Here is a 22,276-nt window from a genome sequence, read left to right on the forward strand (position 1 = left end):
TTTTTTCGAGAAAGCAAAGCGAGGATTTATTAAGGGATGTACGCTCTCAAGGGGCGAGTGGGAAGACTCAGGTGAGTAGGTGCCTCACTGACTTTGAATCTCATTCAGTTTCTTCATCTTCTTCCTTCCATAGCTTCACTTGTTGCCCCACATACAGCTGTGATTCCCTTCTCCTAACACACTCTTTTCCTGCTGAAATCAGCCATGAGTCCTCAGTAATGCTTTCCTATTCCCACCAAAAGGACTTTCCATCTGGTATTTAGTCTTTTTTTCACTACAACAGACAGCACTCATGAAATGCTATTTTTAATTTATGTAACTAAACTCAAATGCTCTCTGAAATAGAAATAATGAACTAGTCTTCTACTCAATATCATGACAACCTCCACCCCACCCACCCAGTACAGTCATATGAAGTCCCAGGTGTCTGGAGAGTGGAGGGAAACCCTTCAAGAAGATGGCATGCCTCTGACACCAGCTTGTCTCCAACCTTCTTATTTTCCAAATAGGGTGACAAACACATACATAAGACCCATAAGCCAAATGTTGTGGCCTTCTTCTTTGATTAGGAAGGATCTTTGGTTGAATTTTGTCACTGTTTGTTCCTGATTTCAAAGAAGGAAGAAAGAATAGCTCATGACAAAGAAACCAATATTCAGCACCCTGTATGCAAGATACTTGGCAGCACTACAAAGCAGACCCTTTACAACTTACCAATGCTTTCTTAAAAATTATATATTAAATGAGCATTTGTTAAATGTATCTGGCCTTGCAATGGCTTGGTGCTGCCTTCCAGGGCCCTCGTATCTGGTAGTGGCTGAGTGAACTGAGCCACAAAGGGCAGTGGGTGGGGTAGGGGTAAGACTTTTTGTGGTATCTGTGTTCATTAAGGCTACCTTAAATGGAACAAACTAGGCCCCAAACAAGAAGCCACTATACAGATGACTTGGACCTCCATAACACTTTAACATCTCTACAGTTCTCTAGTTCTCTTTTACATCTCTCCCTGTCATCCCTTTAGCAATACCCTTTTGCCCTCTCTCTCATCATTCCCTGATGTGCCTCTGCTTCCACTGGCTTTCCAGCATCCCCCTTGACTGTGCCTACTGGCTGGTCTTCAAGGTCACATACTCTAAGTCTTCCTCCCTTCCCTTCCCCTCATTCCACACATGAAGCTTTTCTTATCCTCTCAGCTACTTACTTGATTATTAGTTCCTTGAGAGGTGGAACTAAATCTAATCTGTATTTTCCTCCTGGCATACAGAACAGAAATCTCACACAGGGATACAGAACTGTGCAAAAGTACAATATATGTATGTAGGGAGAATGGATATTGACTCTGTCCCTCAAGATCTTGCTGGCTTACAGGCTGACTGATAAAATGTTCATGGGTAAAAATACAACAGTGTTTTAGCCTTCTTAGAAAATATTTAAATATTTTTATTATGAATATAAACATGCTCATTTTGAAAACTTCAGCAAAGCAGAATTATATGAAGCTGAGACCCTGATTCTTCTCATCCTCTAGCACACTACCTAGAGAGATCCATGATTTATCTCTTCTTCTAAATATGTTCTATGCATACACTGTTATCACACAATTTATAATATATGAGATACTTTATAATAAAGATATCTATATATTTTTACATATATTTATATAGATACATATATCTATATAAACAAATTTCTTTATTTTAACAACCATGAAAAAAACACATGATGGTCTTGCCTGCATTCTTTAACAGTGAATACCAAACTGGATGTTTCTTTATGACTCAGGTTTATCTAAATGAACACCTATCACCCTACACCAATGCTTTAGAGCCTATTGCTTCCTGAAATCCTGTGATGCCCTCTTAAACTGCTGACTTGGTAAATTTTTTCTTCCAGGAATGACAGAGAGCACTGTATTTTTCCTGTGCCTGGTTTTAGTATGTCCTGCTTAGCTGTCAGTTACTGCTTTTTGTTGCTATCAGTCTGCTTGTTTCTTTTCTCCTAATTTGCCACCCTTAATTTATTATATGTTTGCAAATTAGATTACCAGGTTCACTAGCCATGTGCATAAAGTGAAGGTGGAGAAATTCTGAGAGGGCTTCAGAGAATCTTCTTGAGATGTGTCCACCTTTGGTCATGGGCTCTGAGATTTGAGAGTTATGTGCAGAAGAGTTCCGTGACAGGCTGCTGACAGATGAGATCAGCCAACTCAACCGAGATTGTCTTAATAAGTGTCCCTAGCATAGGGCTTGGTTCTGAACTGGGGAATGTCTTTAGTTGGCAGAGACACAAAGAATTCAACTCTGACCTAAAAAAAAAGCTTATAAAAACAACAACAAAAATTAACTTTCTGGCTAATAGCTATGAGGTTGCTTAAACTTGAAGCCATGTGAATTGTGAAAGTAACTCAGAACCATCACTGGCTTCAACATTCAGACATATTAAAGACAAAAAGAAAATAAAGGAGTGAGGGCAGGGGGAGAAATCTCTGTCAGTAGCTTTGAGCTGCCTCATTTTTTTAATGGAAAAATTGCTACAAATGGGTTCTTCAGCATATGTTATTAATTTCATTATCCTGGCTTCTTGCCAGCTAAGCATCAAGCCCTGGTTTTTGTGATTTCAGTTGCAACTAGTAAAACTCATGTGGGCATTAACAGAAACAGACAAGAGAACTTTTTTTCCCCAAATCAACTCCAAGTGACTGTTTTAAAGATTTTATTTTATAAAACTAGTTGGAACATTTGTTTTTATTGATGAAAAAATTATGCTTTCCTAAAATATGATATTCCCAGCTTATACCAACCTTATTTGAAGAAGCTTGAATGAATTATTTACACTTACAGTAAAATATATTTAAGTAATGTTTAACAATGTGTAACATTTTATAAACACTCATATAATTTTTCGTTTCCTTTATTACTGTACTACATAGATTTTTTATAATAATGAAGACTATGAGAGCGAAAATGCTTTTATTCTAGATGAAATGGTGAGAAAGCTTTAAACACAGAACAGCAAATTTAGTATCAAAATTTTACCATGAAGGTTCTTTATTTTTTTGAGATCATATAGTTATACTATGAAAAGTCATTATTTAAGTCACAAAAATGCACAAGGATTAGCATCGTCCCTCATCTTTAAGCTGACATTTATTGAATGCCAGTTGTAAGTCAGGCACTTTAATAATACCATTTGCTGTTTATCCAGCACTCATTATGTACCAAGCAATGTGGTGAGTGTTTTACATATATAGTTCTTTCAAAGAATTCCCTACAAACCTTTGATCCAGATGTTTCCATCCCCAACTACAAATGAAAAACTAAAATCAGAAGGAGTATGTCTTGCCCAAGGTCATACTGCTAATAAATGTGAATGGGGAATTCAAATCCGTGGGGGGCATCTGACTCTAAAAGCCAGGGTGGCCAACTGTCCCAGTTTGCCAGAGACTGAGGAGTTGCACTGGATGAGGGACCTAGGGTCTTATAACTGGAAAATTACTAGGTGACTTGAGATGAGTTGCTTACCCAATCAGAATCTTTCATTTTAGCTGCCACACCAGCCCTTATCTTGGTCTGCCCAGCCCCTCATGCTCTTTCATTTCAAAGCCCATCCATTGCCTGAATTTTGCATTCTTTCTTTAATTCCTGAGCAATAGTCCTCAAGCTAAAACAAACAAACAAACAAACAAAAAAACCTCATGCTACATTAGAGTTTTAATTTTTTAAATCCTCCTAACAATGCAAGATGTTTGAAATTGATGTATTCATTCTACAAATGCATTCATTAATTTATTCAACAATTATTTATTGAATGTCCCCCATGTACCAGGCACAGGGGTTGCAATGACAAACAAGACAAAGTCTTAACTTTTGTGGAGCTTACATTCACATGAAGGGAGACATATAAGAAACAAGTAAGTATATGCTACATCTGCTGGTGATCCAGTGGGTGAAGCAGAGTGAGGAAAACAGAGATTGGTCATGATCTGTTATTTCATATGTTGTAGTCAGAGAAGGTGTGAGCAGTATTGAGGCAGGAGGGAGCTTGGCATGAAGGCTATGAGGCTGGAGCTGAGAAAGTAAAGGGAGTGTTAGATAAGGCCTCCTTAAAGTTCGGCTAAGAAAACTCTTGGGAGGAAGTTGGGCAGGAACGTGAGGTCTTTTTTTTTTTTTTTTTTTTTTTTTTTTTTTTTAAACTCTTCCCCTCTTTCTCCATCCAGAAAGCATAAAAGCAGACTGCACAATTTAGAAAATGCTTCCCTGAAAGCTCTTACTTTGCAGTTTGGCCCTGGTGGCCAGGACCAAGTTAGGAGTTAGGACAGGGTGCGTAGAAAGAACTACAGGGTGATGAAAAAGAATTATACCTAAAGTCTTATGTTTCTGAACTTTATTATGATTCACAAGGTATGGCTTGAGATGGGTGAAATTCAATCATACAATTTGAAGACTTCTTGGGCCACTAAATCAAATTAGATATCTATTGGCCGTAAGTTCTCCCAGGTTTTTTGGATCCTAGCTATGTGAACATAAAAACAATAATGACAATAATCCCATGAATAGTAATTTACAGTTCTCAATGCTGTTTTCTTAGCATGATTATTTCTTGCAAAATCCTGTAGGGTAGGCAGGGAGCATATCAACAATGCCATTTTATACACGACGAGATTGAGGTTCATAAAAGTAAAAGATGACCTTCGGAAGCCATATTTATAGATGGTGATGGAGCCAGGACTAGAACACAGACCTTATTCTTAGTTCGATGTTTCCATCTATGGTCTGCATGTCATTCTGAAGTGAGTTCATCACTGGAAAGTGTACAGCAAGAGGAAAGTGTCAAGTCAATAAGCACCTGTCTCCTTGGGCGACGTCAAGCACCATTTCACTGTACAGCCAAAGTACCCCAATTCATTCTGCGGCATGGGGTTGAGTTCTGTGCTCATCCTGGAAATTCCCTTTGTGTTCTGAAAAGTGTGAGGGTAAGTCAGGGTTCTTTTTTTTTTTTTTCCTGATTTTACTAACACTTTATTCCAATATAGCCAAAATATTATTATCACAACATATAATCAATGTGAAAATTAAGGAACTATTTTCTGTCCTTTATTCCAACAAATTTTGAGATCTATATATTTTATATTTACAGCACATCTCAATTTTTTATAAGCCACAGTCTAAATGTTCAGCAGCCACATTTAGTACTGGCTACCATCTTAGACAGTGTAACATTAAAACATTACAAACAAACCCATCTAAAAACTTATTCCAGTATTTTAAATATAAGATTCCAGTTGCAGATAAATAATATAGTGTGAAAATCATGTCCTTAACTATTTTTCAGGGAACCAGAAAAATACACACTCATGGGTAAATGTAATCATTTAAGTGGCAAAATATATACCCTCAACATAAATAAGATGTTGGGTAAGTCAGGGTTCTTAATCTCACTGTGTCAATCACCTTCCTTCTGATCATCTTCAGATCCCCATTAACCTTTCTTCAAGAACATCTGTTTAATCTCTACGAAAGTAGATCTACCAGCCCTTTATTCTTCTACTCTCACACAGGAAAAATGAAACCATTAAGTATTTCAAAACACATTGGTCTCAACTGAGAAAAGTATGTTACTCTCTGTTTTTCCCCCAGTATCTCCTCCTTTATCTACATGTTCAAAGCTCACTTATCCTTAAAAAAAGAAAAAACTATTTGATTCTCACCTTTCTTCAAATTACTTCCCCATCTCTCTGATTTTCTCAAGTTTCTTTCAAAAATTTCATTCTCTATCTTTTCTTCCTCACCCTGTTCTCCCTTTAATCAATCATTGAATATTGTCATTTTTGCTGTTCAAATCACCTTCCACCCTTCATCCTTTGAGACTGTCCAAGTTTCAGCCTTCTTTTTATTTCTTTCATTCAACTCAGCCTCTCACTGGTGCTCCTTTCACCAGTTTCTTCCTGATTTCATCTGTCCTCACATTGCTGCAGAATGATCTTCCCAGTCCAAACTGATCATGACAGTCTCCACTGCAGAGAAACCTTTGTTGACTTTCCATGACCTGTAATACGTAATCCGAATTCCTTTGCTTGGCACACAAGACTTCTCACGAGCGGATACCAAATCTCCTTTTCAAGCTTTATTTCCTGCCTCAATCAGTCTTCCTCCTTTCATGGCTCCATGCAGGTGCAAATGCTATTCCCTCTGCCTGGGAAAAGCTCATTCATCCTCCAACACCCGCTCAGGGGTCACCTTCTCCCATTCCCCTGTGTGATTCCAAAGTCTTGATTACCCTCTTTCAGCAGTTCCTGCCATGTGGCACGACCACTTTTCCCTTATGTATTCTTCTCCCTGGCTGTGCTGGGTTGGGCTCACTGCCTGGCATATAGTAGGTTCTTCACAAACTTTTCAGTCAATATTGGTATGAACAAAGAAATGCACAAATGGAGTGAGTGAATTGGGTGACTTCTTTGAATAAGTATCAACACATATGCCCTTTTATCACCACAAGGGAAAAAAAGTTCAACTTTACAATAAATAACTTGCATGGAAGTGTGTTGTGCATGTGTACTATTTACCCTAGTATGTGGTGTGTGTGTGTGCATGTGTATACACATTTGCCCTAGTGATTATTATCTAAGTGTATTTCAACTACTATAGTTTTAACAGCTGTCATACATGTAAATATTGCAATAAATTTAAGCTTGCAGTTTTATGGCATGAAAGTGAAAATGAAAAATTCCAGTGAAACACTAGACTGCAGCAGTATCAGAGGCTAAACATTACAGATCATATCACAAGATGTAAAACTACAGAAAGCAGTGAACCTTTTTTGACCTCTGACAAAAACGCACCATTAAGGGACTAATAACACATAGTTTTTATAATTAAAAGATAGATATATATCACAAACCGTGAACTTTAGTTAATTCTCTATTAAATTAAGATCAGTACGATGAAATATCCAGTAATATGTTAATTGTTATTTCCCTCTATTCTTTTGTATTTTCTAATTTGTCTGTAACTGGCATATATTACTTTAATAAAGGGAAAACGAGAAAAAAATAGCATAGCCACACAAATAGGTCAAAGAAAAGTTAATCAATGGTTAGATGTAATTTTTAGCTGCTTAGATATTTTAATTTTGTCTTTAGTAAATCTCATCTTCTTAATTCCTTTTAAAATAAACTGATTCTCTTAGTTTTTTAAAATAGACTATTTTTAGAACAGTTCTAGGTTCACAGCAGAATTGAGCAGAAGGTACAGAGATTTCCCATATACACCCTGCCTCACACGTGCATGGCCTCCCTCATTATCAGCATCCCTCCCAGAGTGGGTCATTTGTTAAAATCAATAAACCTACACTGACTGACATATTATTATCACCCAAAGTCCATAATTTACATCAGGGTTCACTCTTGATGTTGTACACTCTACAGATTTGGACAAATGTATAGTGACTTGTATCCATCAATATAGTGTCATATAGAATAGTTTCACTGTCCTAAAAAACTTCTATGGTCATCCTATTCATCCCTCCCTCTCCACTAACTCCTGACAACCACTTACCATTTTACTGCCTCCATAGTTTCACTTTTTTTCTAGATGCCATATAACTGGAAGTATACAGTATGTTACCTCTTCAGATTGGCTTCTTTCACTTACTAATACGCATTTAAGTTTCCTTCATGTTTTTTCATGGCTTGATGGTTCATTTATTTTTAGTGCTGAATAATATACCATTGTCTGGATTTACCACAGTTTATCTATTTACCTACTGAAGTACATCTTGGTTGCTTCTAAGTTTTTGGCAACTATGAAGAAGGCTGCTATAAACATCTATGTGCAGGTTTATGTCTGGACAAAGTTTTCATCTCCTTTGGGTAAATATGAAGGAGACCCCTGGCTGGACAATATGGTAAGATCATGTTTAGTTTTGCAGAAACCATCAAACTTGTCTTCCAAAGTGGTTGCAGTTTGCTTCTAATTTTCGGAATAATTTGTTTGTTGTAGGAAAACTCTAAAGGACAAAAACACCCCTAAAGAATATTTGTTTTCCATAATTACACTAGCCTTTGCAAACTACTGTTAGTATGTTGGCTTATTACCTCTATATGTCTCCCTTACTGAGTCATTTAGTATATACATTTTGTGTCTTCTTTTAACCTGTAAGTATTTGAATTTCTGATGATTTCCTTAGGAAAGTTAGCATCTCTGCATGAAGATGACTCCCAAATTTGTATCTGCAGCCCTGACCTTTCCACCAAGTTCCAAACTCACATATAAAATTTCGCCCTTAACAACTTCAGGCATCTCTGAGTCCAGTGGGCATCTCAAAGCCAAAGAAATAACTGACTCCTCTTCCCCATCCCCCAACATTTCCCTGATGAAATGCTTCTTCGCAAGTAATCTGTCTCATAAAATGGCGCCCAAAATGTGCTGCTTAGGTCAATAACCCAGGCATCATTCTGAATTTCTCTCCTCGCCCCTCCCTACATCTTAGTCCTGCCAGCACTCTCTCCAGAACATGTCCTGCGAAAATGTCTGCCTCTCTCTTTGTGCCTGCCACAACTTCAGTTAGCCCCATCAGCTCCTTTCTAGATTGCTTCCACCACCTTCTTACTAGTTTCTACAAAGCATGCTCCGCAACACGAGCCCTTACGAATCATAATATGACTTGAAATGTTAAACTTCCCACTTAGACTGAGATCTAAATTTTTTAATATGACATCTAAAGCCTGTGTCTACCTCTGTCTATTTCCAGTTTTCAGTGCTGTATTGGCAAATGTTTAAAAAGTAGGAATAATAATGGCCTTGGCTGGTAGCATTTCCTAATTTTTCTGGATTATTTCAAGCACTAGATGGTGTCACTGAATGTGGGGTTGGAGAGAGTCCTATGTTCAACTCTTGGGAAGCAGTCTGAGCAGGCTCCAGCACACAAGTGGGACCCCAAAACACAGGTGTTCTTTTTGTGCCTGAATACCTACCTTAGAGCCTTGTCATTTGTTCCACCAGAAGCACACGTGGCGGGTAACAGCTTGTCATTAGCTTGTTGGCTGAAATATCACCTATGATGACTAATTTGATATGTCACCCTGACTAGGTTATGGTTGTCAATTGTTGGTCAAACACCAGTCTAGATGTTTGAGAAGATATTTTTTATACATAGTTAACATTTAACTACAGCAGACTTGAGTAAAGCAGATTAAATTCTATAATACGGGTGGAACCTCATCCAATTAGTTGAAAGAATGAGGTCCCCAGAAAGGGAAGGAATTCTGCATCAAGACTGCCTTTGGACTCAACACTGCATTAATAGCTCTTCCTTGGGTTTTCAGACTGCTGACCTGCCCTGAAGACTTCAGACTTGACAGCCTCACAATCATGTCAGCCAGGTCTCTAAAAAAAAAAAAAACCAACATTGATATTTACACCTATATCTACATCTATATAGACAGATATATCTCCATCTTATTGGTTCTCTTTCTCTGGAGAGCCCTGACTAACACACACCACCTCTTCAATGAGAATTTACTGACAACCTCTGGTCATTCTCGAACATATAACTCCAATTTCTTTTCTTCATTCTACAAATCACATTCTATAATATCTTTTTTTTAATTAAAATTTTTAAAATTTAGCACTCTCAATAACTTAAATGATTTCTAGAAAGCTTGTAGCAAATGAAGCTGTCATTGTCAATATCAATATCAATATCAGACTGACCATCTCAATATTCCTTTATTTCATTATATATTATTATTTGGGGAAAGCTCTGCTAATGTAACCAACCCCTTAATCATCCCCTGTTGCTTACAGGTCCATTATTGGAAAGAAAGTCTTTGGGTTAGACATACACATGTGGCCCATAGAATGATACAAAATACTTCTTTACTTTTCCTCTAAGTGACCAGTTGTGCCTACTGAGGCTACTGCAGATGAACTTTAGGGGAGTTCTCCTCCCTATTCCACTATATTAGTTTTATTTTTTTCTCTTGATCTTAGTCCTGGTGTCAGGAAGGGGTCTCCTGCAAAGTAGTCATGATCCTGCTACAAAAGGATAGGGTCAAGAAAAACGGTCCCTCCTGGCCCAGCATCACAATGAAACATCAATAGGGCAATAAACTTGCTCATGTAACATAATACTTGTGCTCAATCTCTCCCTTCTGCTTGTCCAATCTGTCTGTCATCCTTAGACTGAAGTCTCAGAAGGAAGGTTGGGTGAAGAAGCCCCTCTAGTGAAGGATGGGCAGGGGCTTGAGTAAGGGATGTGAAATTCCATTGTACCTCCCCTTCCTATCACCCTACTAATCTACTAATGTCACCTTACTAACCTACTAATAAAGGTTGAGGTGCTATCCTATTTTGAATTGATACATACTTATTTGGTACTGAGGGCAAATATTTTTTGCATTTGTTAATGACATATATATTCCTTTTCAGTGAACTCTATTTACAAGCACTTGGCCAATTTTTCTATTGACAAACTTACTGATTGCCATGAGCTCTATTTAATGAGATAATCCTTTGTCATCTGTCCAAAAATACTTTTCCAATTTTATTGCTGACCTCTTAATTTTGCTTATGATAAGTTTTGATATATCATAGTTTGGATTTTTTATGTACTAATTTTTTTCTCCCTTGGTGATTACTTCTTCCGTTTATGAAATCAGGGATCAGATTTCTACTTAAATAAATTTTTTTATAGCTTTATTTTTCTGACTTTAATTTTTAATGTACCTGAAGTTTATTTGGTTGTAATATTAGGATCTAGTTGATTTAACCCACTGCACTGTCAGCATCATTCATTAAATTTCTTGCCTTGCAATTTATTAGATTTTTAAATTTTTATTGAATTATTTAATCTAGTTTGTTATGTTTTTATTTATTTTAAAATTATTTTCATTTATGATGGTAACTTTGCCATTTAGAAAATGCTTACAATTATAAGGATTTGTTTCTAGATTCTTTTTCTATTTCTTTGATCTGCCTTTTGGTCTTTAACATAGGCCACTCTGCCTCATTATTATAGCTCTGTATTATGTTTTTAATAACCAGTAGAGCTAGTACCCCAGAATTCTTCTTTTTCAAAATTTCTTTTATTTCTTGTCTTTTTATTCTTCTGGACACTTGCGAATTTGAGAAATTCTCACTAGGATTCGCACTATGATGACACTACATCTATAACCTAATTTGAGAAAAACTGCTATTTTTACAACATTAAGGATCGTATTGATTAACATAGAAGAATTACTATTCTTTATTAAAATTTACAGTATGATAAAAAGTTTAAAAGACAAGGTTGATTAGGTCAAGACTACAGAGAAAATTTTAGATAACTATCTGATTTCTGGATCTAAGACCAAAATGCCAATCTCTCCACTGTCCACTGTCCTATACAGTTGAACACACATTCTCCTTCTTACTGCACACATATTCTTCATGATGAAAAAGATTTTGTCTTTTTTCAACTCTTAATTGTATATGCTATAGATGCAGATCACTTACATAAAATTTTGACTTTGCATCTATAACATAGTGTGCCTGGAAAATTCATTTTAGCTTTCATTTAAAGGGTAAAGGTAGCATCATATATCTTAGAATACAGGAGGGAGATGACCAAAGGGAAAAGAAAAGTGATCAAATTTAGATAACCTCGTAACGCTCTTCTTTAAACAGAGGAGTAAACTAAAGCTAAAAGCATTCAGATTCATGAGTCAATCTTTCTCTTGATCCTGGATAGTGAAAGGTTGCATGTTCCTCTTATAAGGCTGGGTTCACAAAGGAAACCATAGTGAATCTATTGTGTGAGAGTGCTTATTTCAGAATATTGCTGCAAGAATCCCTTCAAGTTTTTCCTGTAACCTTGAGCCATCCCTCTAGACATCAGTCACACACACCTATATATAATCAGACATTACAAAGTGAAAATGTTTTCTTTATTTTTAGTTAGATTATAAAACAGAATTTTTTTCAGAAATACTTTTAGGGCTGCTTCCCCCTAAAATTTATAGTTTTTGCTTCTATTTGTGATTGTATAGAATAACTAGAATCCTTAAATTAAAAGAACTTTTCAATGAATTTCAGCTTTGGACATTCTGTTGTAGTCCTGGCATAAATACTTGATTATTGTTTGATTATTTATAAAGGGCTGGACTATGGGCTGTGAGTTTGTCACTGCATTTTTTTCGTTTTTATTGGATGTTTCAGAAATATTATAAGAACAAAAGATAGAGCATGGAAATAAGAAAAAAAATCTGATGAAAATATGGGAGTTTTAAATCTTACTACTCCTCAAACATGAATTTACTTATCATTTCCTATGCACTTGGGCAAAATTACTTCCTGGCCCCTAACAAAAGAGTCAGCATTAGGATATGCTTCACAAGGGCATAAATACTGGAATTTTTCAGGAAAACAAAACACTTTCTCAAGTAGGAATAAAACTATATTAATACTTTGGATAATGACAATCCTCCTTTTTCCTCTACCTTTGCAGTAGTGCAATAATTTGCAATAGTTTTAATCTAAGAAATGTTGTCTCCACTTGTTTGATCATTTTTTGTGATTATATCATATAATCTTTGTGCCTGCCTGTCAAGAACAGATTATTTGGGGTGTGTCAGTCCACACTGAGATCTTGGACTTTAAGACCAATGGTAAGTCAAGAAAGGGTTTTAAGACAACGTATGCAGTTTAAAAAGATCATGTTTGTGGGGGCAAAATGCATTGGGTGGGACAGACTAGAGACAGGGAAGGGAGACAGTTAGGTTACTGCAGTGATCTAGATGGGAGGTTAGGGTGGCTTGAGCTGGGGCAGTGTCAGTGGATTGGGCTGTGACGCTGCCCAGCACACAGTGGAACATACAGGATTGCTCTTTGTAGGGAACTCTCTAGAAAGCAGAAGGTAAAGTATTCAGAGACATCTGCATAGAGGTGGTGATTGAAGTCATGGAAGTAGAAGAATTTTCCAAGGAAAAGAAGTTAGAAGAGGACTAAAGAACAGAACCATAGGGAACGCTGGCTTTTAATGAAAGTGTCTAGAAGAGGCATGAGATCAAGAGCAGGCAACGTCCTGAAGGGAACCAAGTGTGACTGTGGGACCCAGTATTGAAGTATCGACTAAGACAAACTTCTTAGAATTCTTGACAAGTTTGCCTGCTGGTAGCATAGACTTCTTTTCTTGTATTATATTGCATATCTGTGAATTCTTCATGAAATTAAAGTATAGATTCATTAAATTTTGCATAGGTCATCTTAAACAGGCAGAAGTTGAATTCAGTATAATTATACTATACAATATAAGTAGAAAAAGAAGAAACTGAAGACTGAAATTTTAAAAAGTAATAATTAAGAAGAGGGAATGCAGAAGGAGATAATGGCAGAAAAAAATATAGCCTTGACAACTGACTGAGATGAGGAATAGTAAAATATACTGTCTAGAGTTTTTTTTAAGACGGCAGCTAAAAAGAAAGAGCTTTCCCTGACCTCCCAGCTAAGACAGATTACATTTTCAGACATTGCATGATTCCCTGTAGCACTCCTCAAAACTGCAATGAATATAATTACATAATTAGTTAATTAATGTCTGCCCCCTTCCCAGGCTGGACTATAGGCATCTAGAAGCCAAGGACTGAATCTGTAGCTGGTCTGTGGTACAAGTTCATTAAACAGTTATTGACTAAATGGGAGAGGGGGACAGAGATCCATGTGAAAAGTGCTGAAAAGGAAAATCTGACATGAAGAGAGGTGGGACTCAGAGAGATGGGAAGTTTGGCTCAGAATGCAGGAGTCAACAACTGTCAAAACTCAAAAAAAGCACTAATCAGAAGGTGGCCATATGTCCTGGTTTGCCTATGGCATTCCTAGTTGACACCTGTTACCCGAATGTAATTGTTAAAATCCCCATTTCATTCTCAAAAGTGCTTCAGTTTTTGTGATAAATCATATCATCACCTTGACTAAATATTTGAAACCTCAGATAAAAATATATATATATACATATAATATGATTCTTTACGTATTTCATTCAGGGTGAAGGTATAGTAAATAAAATACAAACAATAGAAATGAACATAAACCAACTGTTTATAAAATTGAAGATGTGTTGGATTTCATTGATAACCTCTTTATTGGCTGTCACCATTGTTTTATTTCAAGGATATAAAACTGCTCAGAAAGTCCTGATTTCATTTCCCCAAGTCCTATTTTCCCCACAACACAATGGAATTTTTAGGAGTTGGTCTGCTTTTAATGGAAGGCACTACGACACTATTTCGCTACTTCAAACAGCTGTGTATACTCCATTCTTGAACACCAACCCCCTAAATTTGCAAAGCCTTTGGAATCCTTTGGATCAAAGCATCTTTAACTGTGCATTTCTATTATTAATTTGAATGTGAATTTGAAAGTTGGCCTAGTGGGCGGAATTGGATTGCATGGCTGATTTTATTAAGCTGATCAAACTTCAGTATCTTGTAGCAATTCTTTTCTATCTACTGTTCAGGATAAACAGATGCTCAAACTAATCCCAGAAAATACCAAGTAATAACTTTCCATTTCAGTGCGGGCCGTGACAGGCACAGGTGAGGAGGGTTAAGCATTCGCAGGCTATCCTGCTGCTCAAGGCAGCCAGCGATCTCTCTGGAATCTCATCGTTATTACTGCAGCAGACGCCCCAGTTTGGAGAATAGCTGGAATTTTTCTTTGTCTGGAGAAGCTATCAACTTATCATTTTCATTCTGTATCCTGGCACATAGTAGTTGCTCATTATAAAATATTTAATAATGATCAATGGACATACTATTGGCATTATTTTCAATTTTGTTTAGCAAGTTTTTTTAAAACAATTTAGCAAAATTTATATAGCCTGGCACACAGAGAGTATTTTAAAATATTTATTGAATTTATAAGATTGTTATTCACCTATTTCCCCTAGAAAGGATTTGAAAGGGCTTCTAATGAAAGATTTACCAACTGTTTTATGAATTAAGTGAGGTTATATTTTTGAAAATTGTTCTTGGTTTGACAAATTTTAATAATTATCACTATAATAATAGTAATAATAATAGCAATTATTATGATTATCATAATCATCATTCTGACACTTAAAGATGAAAAGCTGTGTAGTGAAAGAGCTGTGCAGAGGTCATTGCACCAACATAATACAGAAACAACTCAGTTCCACCCTCAAAGTATTTGGCCAGATTTTAGTCTTATTTCGGGGGCCCTTGTTTACTGAGTATGATGCCTTAAAACTACTGTGGATCAGGGTTATCTCGTTTCTGTTCTTGCTTCTATTAACTCACTAACTGTGTGAATACAGAGAAGTCACTTAACTTGCTGAGTCTTATTTTTTTATCCTTAAAATGCTACTTTTATCTCCTCCTCTTCAATCCCATTAGACCTCATACTTACCTCTGTTAGCAGAGCTGAGACACATCAGGTGCTATACTAAACACCTTACATGTATTAACTCACTTAATCTTCACAAATACTACGGAAGTTTTCTCCATTTCCTCCTGTTCCTTCTTTCCTTCTTCTTTCCCCCCTTTTCTTCTTTGTATATCAAATTTATGCCCTTTTCCAAAGTCCTACAGTTACTAAGAAATAGGGTCAGGATTTGGACTTAGACAATTTGGTGCCAGAATCCAAACTCTAACCACTGTTTTCCACCTTATTTTATTTTCTATCATTTGAATTAATTGGATACATCTCTCTCTTCACCACTAGAATGAGAGTGCCTTTCAGCCAAGCACCAAATTTTATTAACCTTTTATCTTCCTCAACCTCAAGTATTTTGTTGGTACCTGGCGCATAGCAGATATGCCATTAGTATTTGTCAAATGTATGGATATTTGCCCCACTATGTCAAAGGGATATAACTCCCATTTAGACTATTAGTACATAGTCTAAACATAAATTAGCCTATGTTATGCTGCAAAGATGAAGAACTTATGCCGAGGAATGAAGGCCCTAAATCAGTTAACTCTGAGTTAATCAAAAGAGAGATCACCTTATGTGGACCTGACTTAATGAGGTGAGCTTTTAAAAAGAGACTCAAAGCAGCAGCAAGGTTCCTACTAGCCTTAAAGGAGTAAAGAACCATGATCTGCAGAGGAATTCCATGACAGGAAATGGCAGAAGGCCACTAGGACCTGAGGGCTTCAGTTCTACGCCACAGGAACTGAATTCTGCCAATAATTAGTGAGCCTGACAAAATCATGGCATGTCTGACACTTTGATTTTCACCTGGTGAGACCCTGAGTAGGGGATTAGGCTAAACCCACGGCCAGACTCCTGACCCATGGAAACTGTGTCATAATAAATGGGTATATTGCTTTTAGCTGCTGAATTTCCATAATTTTTCATGAACAAAAGGAAATGCATCGGGGCATTGAGATCTGAGAGGAGCATCATTTCACTATAGACCACAGCCCTCATGTGGATTTAAAAGTGAATCTTCCTTAAACATAAGACAGGACACCATAAATCTCCTAGAAGAGTACATAGGCAAATATTCTCTGATATAAATCCCAGCAATGTTCTCCTAGGTCAGTCTATCAAGGCAACAGAAATAAAAGCAAAAATAATCAAATAAACAAACAAAGCAAAAATAAACAAATAGTCAAACTTACAAGCTTTTGCACAGAAAATGAAACCATACAAACAAACAATCCAATCAAAAAAGTGGGCAGAAGACCTAAACAGACATTTCTCCAAAGAAGACATACAGATGGCCAACAGACACATGAAAAGATGCTCAAAATTGCTAATTATCAGAGAAATGAAAATCAAAACTACAATGACATATCACCTCACACCAGTCAGAATGGCCATCATTAAAAAGTCTACAAATAATAAATGCTGGAGAGAGTGTGGAGAAAAAGGAACCCTCCTACACTGTTGGTGGGAATGTAATTTGGTGCAGTCATTATGGAAAACAGTATGGAAGTTCCTAAAAAAACTGAAAATAGAGTTACCATATGATCCAGCAATCCCATTACTGGGCACATATCTAGAGAAAACTTTGATTTGAAAAGATACATGCATCCCTATGTTCATAGCAGCACTATTTTTAATAGCCAAGATATGGAAGCAACCTAAAATTCCATGGACAGATGATTGGCTAAAAAAGTTGTGAGATATATATATATATAAAAAATATATAATGGAATACTACTAAGCCATAAAAAGAATGAAATTATGCCATTTGCAGCAACATGGATGGACCTGGAAATTATCATATTAAGTAAGGCAGAGAAAGACTAATATCATATGATATCACTTACATGTGAGATCTAAAAAATGATTCAAATGAACTTATTTACAAAACAAAAATAGACTCCCAGAGACAGAAAACATACCTATGGTTACCAAAGGGGAAACAGGGGAGGGATAAATTAGGAGTTTGGTATTAGCAGATATATAAAAAGTTAAAAAACAAGGTCTTACTGTATAGAACAGGGAACTATATTCAATATCTTATAATAATTTATAATGAAAAATAATATATATGTAAAACTGAATCACTATGCTGTACACCAGAAACTAATATAATATTGTAAATCAACTATATTCAAAAAAAGTCAATCTCCTTCTTAAGACTGACTTAGCAATTCTCAGATAACTATTTTTTCAAATAAATTTTAGAGAAGTTTGTCAAGTTCTTCAAAATAACCTAGTGGAATTTATATTGGAATTACACTGAACTTTTAGATTAATTTGGGGAGAACTTAACATCTTTGAAATGTTAAATTTTTCCACTTACAAACATATCATTCTTTTTTATTCAAGTGTTCTTTTAAGTAATTTAGTAGATTAAACTTTTTCTCCATTAAAGACTTGTGGTTAAATTTTAGACAATTCAGAAGACTGACTGCTGTTGCCAAGACTATCATTTGTCTTGTTTATTACTCAACATGTAACTGTTCCTTTTTTGGGTATTACACATAAGGAACAATCTTTTTTTGGTTCAAACTCTGTCCTTACGATTTTCATCTCCACTATTTAAGTGGGGAAGCCTCTTTTAAAAAAAGTGTCAATAATAATAAATTTTCTCTACCTACCTTTGGGTGTTAATGAATGTGTTAAATGAGCTGAAGTAATTTGTAAATGGAAAAGTGCTAAATAGACTAGAGTTTTCACGGGGCCTAGAAGAAGTGGGTGATCAAGAAATGCTTGTGGATTGTAGGTAGAATGGAATCTTAGTACATTATAATGATATATTTGTATTTCTGTCACCCAAACTCTCTAGTCCTTCTCCAACTACAAACTGAACATATCCACTCGAATTCTTCAGACTCACTATCCATATATTCCTGTGCGGAGTGCCCTCTTCTAACTAATTTGACACTGTAACTTACATTTCACTGGAGCTTCTATATACATGAATGGTATCTGTCTCCTAGGCTATATCTCTGCTTTACAAATGAAGGGTGAAAATATCCTTTTTGTGTAGGTTCACATAAATATCTTTGATCATGCCTTCAAATATAACCCCAAATCTAATGAAGTACACCATCACCTCCCTGTTGTAGGCTCAAAGACAGTAAAGCTGAAAGTGAATAAGGATGCCAGTAGATCTCTGGTCAGTGCAAATCATGACTTTGAGGTACTAAAAAAATTCCTTCTAAGTTTAACATAGGAAATATATTTGCTTAAAAATCATAGAATTCCATAATTTCTTTTAACTTTTATTAAGTTATTAATAATTTATCAGTGTGGTTAATTAATTAATGTGGTTTCTAAATTAATGTATGTATATCAATAAAATTATTTTCAAACAAATAAAATCACTAAGCAACGACAGCTTTCTGCTGTAAGTCCTAATGCAAAAATCAATGTTTTCTGGTTCCTTCTACTGTTAATCTGACACAGTATGTTTATCTGTTTTTAGCATTGACTTTGGTTGTTTCTCTAGGTTCTGGAAATATTCAATTTTCATTTCCCTCAAAAATGTTTCCCCATGATTTTTAGGCCATCTATTGGCCGCTTTCCTTCAGCTCAGCAAAGACTCAAGAAAGGTGTCTGCCTGATCCCCTATCACCATATAAATAGGCAATAAAGAATTTATAGCAATGTCAAATCTTATGGGGAAAATATTTAAAAGATCATTAAAGTAATTATTCCCTGGAAGCCAAGGTAATTGTTTTAAAATCCGATTTCTAGAATCGAATGGCTATCAAATGAGTGTAAAGTTGAGAGAGTTAAGCACAAAGTATGTCTTTGACACAGCATTTAGCAGTCTTTCTAAAAGATGGTTTAGATTTCATTGTGAAATCATACAGATGAAACAAAACACATCATGTTATTGGGTTTACCACTGGGTTGAAGAAATCAGTTCCTCTGGTTTGCTTGACGTGCTCTGAGTCATTGGTCAAGTCAATTTGATGGTTAGGTTTTCTGGTTTGTACAATACTTGTCACTCACTCAGGGACACTCTACCTGAGGAAGAAGAAACTCGGCCTGGTTCACTGAGGTTCTATGTATTTCCCACCAGGCTTCCTGTATGTAGACCTTTTAGACAGTTAGTTTGGGTCTTTGCTGAGCAGGAACTTGTGTCACCATGGATGGCCTCACAGAACTCTCACCATGGTAAATAAACCTTCCCTGCTACAAATGGGAGGCATCTGGGACAGAAAGAACCCTAAGCAGAAACATCTTCCTCACTGGGGTAAAGGCTTAAAGAACAATGAATGTTGAATAAGGCACTTGGGAAACACAGGAGAATATGTAACTGCCAAATTACCAGAAAGACTACTTATTGACAAAACTTAAGTGTTTACACAAAACCTCAGGATATGATAATGTATGTACTTATTGCTAACAAAAATGTAACTGAAGCCCCAATGTTGACTGATTAAATTACACTGGAAGGTGTATTCATTTTTTATTGCTCCCCTAACAAATTACCACAAATTTAGTGGCTTTAAAACAACACAGATTTATCACCTTAAAGTTCAGTAGATCAAAAATCTGAGTGGGTTGACTGGCTTTTCTGCTCTGGGTCTCACAAGGTTCTGCCAGCCTGTCTCTTCCCTGGAGGCTCTGGAGAAGCCTTCCAGACTCACTGATGTTGTAGGCAGAATTCAGTTGCCTGCAGTTGTGGAACTGAAGTCTCCATACCCTTGCTGGCTGTTGGGGGTCAGTCTCAGTTTCTAGAGGCTTCCCACATTCCCTGGTTCATGGCCTCCTTCATTTACAAAGCTGGCAACCACGGTTGTTCTTCTCACTCTTCAAATCTCTTCACCTTTCTCTTCTGCCTCATCTGCTCTGTCTCCAGTTGGAGAAAGTTCCCTGCTTTTAAGGACTCATGTGGTTAGATTGGGCCCACCTGGATAATACAGGAGCGTTTTTCCCTTAATTACATCTGAAAATCCATTTTGCTATGTAACATAACACAGCCACAGGTTCCAGGCATTAGGATGTGGGCATTTTTGGAGGCCCTTAGGCAGGCCACAGAAGGTAAATTATAATGCATAAGTCATTCCCTGGGATCTGGTTTGTGTGCATCCGCTTTTCAGCATGCTTAGGTAGAGGCAACATGTTTGGGGAGGAAATTCATTACACAATGTTTCTGGTGGACACCTCACCTGTGAATCACCTTCTAGCTGAGAGCAGAGTTTAGTGGCCTTTACAGTCTAATTATTCCCAGTGGACCTGTCTGAGCTCAGGGTCATTCAAATATGCACAAGACCAAACAGGATGTGCTAATTCAGTGGATTTTGCAGTTTTTAGCCTCCGAAACACTTTAGTGTTATTATTAAAACCTCAATATCTCAATCTCTGTCTTTGGTGCCCACACTGGTGTAAAACTAAATTGCTAAAATGGATTTTAATTGATAACTAGTAAAGTAAAATAAAAGTGGGCAGCTATCCAGGGAGAATTTTTACCTGACTGTGTGCCATTGGTTTAAACAGTGCATCTGAGACTAGATCTTTAGCGCCTCTTGAACTCAGTTACCAAAATGCCAATGAAAATTTATATTATATAAACTAGTTTGAGGAATAGAAATGAATTTACTAGAAGGTAAGTTCCCCAAGGACAAAGATGGAGGATTTTACTCACTGGTGTAGTCTAAGTTCCTAACACAGCATAAGCATTCAGGCAGTATTTGTTGACTGAATGAATGATGAATGAATAAAAGAGAAGGAAATGCTATCATCACATACAAACTAACTTAATCTGGACAGTCTGCCATGACTTTGCTTTTCTGTGTTTGTAAAGAATTTAATCTGATGTCAAAATAAATGCATATAAAGAGTATCTTTAATGGAAGCCTTTGCATAACTGTCTTAATCAAAGCTTATTATAGACATGCTATTACAATATGATAGCCTCTGCGACTGCACTGTAAACTGAACTGGCTAAATGCATGAATGAAAAACCATTTGATGGTACTCCAACTCTGAATTATATGTGCTAAGAGAATGAATCTACGCTTAAACATAATGCCAGTCCTTCTGTGTTCATTATTTCAAGTCCCTATGTTTACAAGAGTAATTCCCATAACCTTTTTTATAGTTATCCATTTTAATACATATTTAAAGTGATTAATACAAGGTGAAAAGACCAAAAGAAATTCTGAATATACTCTCGCAAACCTATTCTGTGTATTAAATATGTGTATAGTATTTATTATCCACTAGATAGTCATTTTCAGCAAGTGGAGCTGTATGTTTAATTTTAAATGTACTTTTTTCCCATAATTTTTCCCCATAACTATTACATGTAGCAGAATTTTTGTTTTAAAAATGCATAGAAAAGGGGAATAGGAAGCAATATGCTAAAATATTAATGGTGATAAGATCATGGATGGTTATTTTGTTTATAATTACAAATAAATACTATGAGCATATGCACACATTTTACTTTTATAGCCAGAGCACAATATTCTCCACCAAGGAGCAAAGGACTAGTCTTGGCACCTCCCTTGGCCCCACTGGCACTGTTTCCTAATGGTCATTAAGGTGGTATGAGAGGCACATGGATGATTTCACAGACATCACAGAGCTGAGATGCCAACTATTAAAAGAAATAAATCAAGATTTGATACGCTAATAAAATATTTTATACCTTACATGTTCTTTTCACTAATTCTATGATAATGTCTTACATATTCAAAATAGTTGTGAACTGGATGAAAAGAAGTACCAGTTAGAAGGAATGAGTCAATGATTTTAAGGACTTGTATGGCTTAAGGTCTATGAGTTTGACAGACTCCTACAAACTGGCCAGGAAAACATCCACACGGCAGGCGACCAGGCGAGTTTCCACTCACTGTGCTTTC

At 36.3% G+C, this 22,276-nt stretch overlaps 1 long non-coding RNA gene across 1 annotated transcript in view; it reads right to left on the bottom strand.

Annotated features, from left to right (window-relative positions):
* Window positions 1–2,422: 2,422 nt before the first annotated feature.
* The window catches only part of LOC141578351 (uncharacterized), a 40,474-nt gene continuing 20,620 nt past the window's right edge, over window positions 2,423–22,276 (bottom strand). The window contains exons 2-3 of the long non-coding RNA XR_012508586.1: window positions 8,972–9,383; window positions 2,423–6,388 (exon numbers count right to left, since the gene is read on the bottom strand). This is a non-coding gene — a long non-coding RNA (uncharacterized LOC141578351). The remainder of the gene's footprint in view (window positions 6,389–8,971; window positions 9,384–22,276) is intronic.

The sequence above is a fragment of the Camelus bactrianus genome, chromosome 8 (assembly GCF_048773025.1).
Source record: "Camelus bactrianus isolate YW-2024 breed Bactrian camel chromosome 8, ASM4877302v1, whole genome shotgun sequence".
Lineage (NCBI taxonomy): Eukaryota > Metazoa > Chordata > Mammalia > Artiodactyla > Camelidae > Camelus > Camelus bactrianus.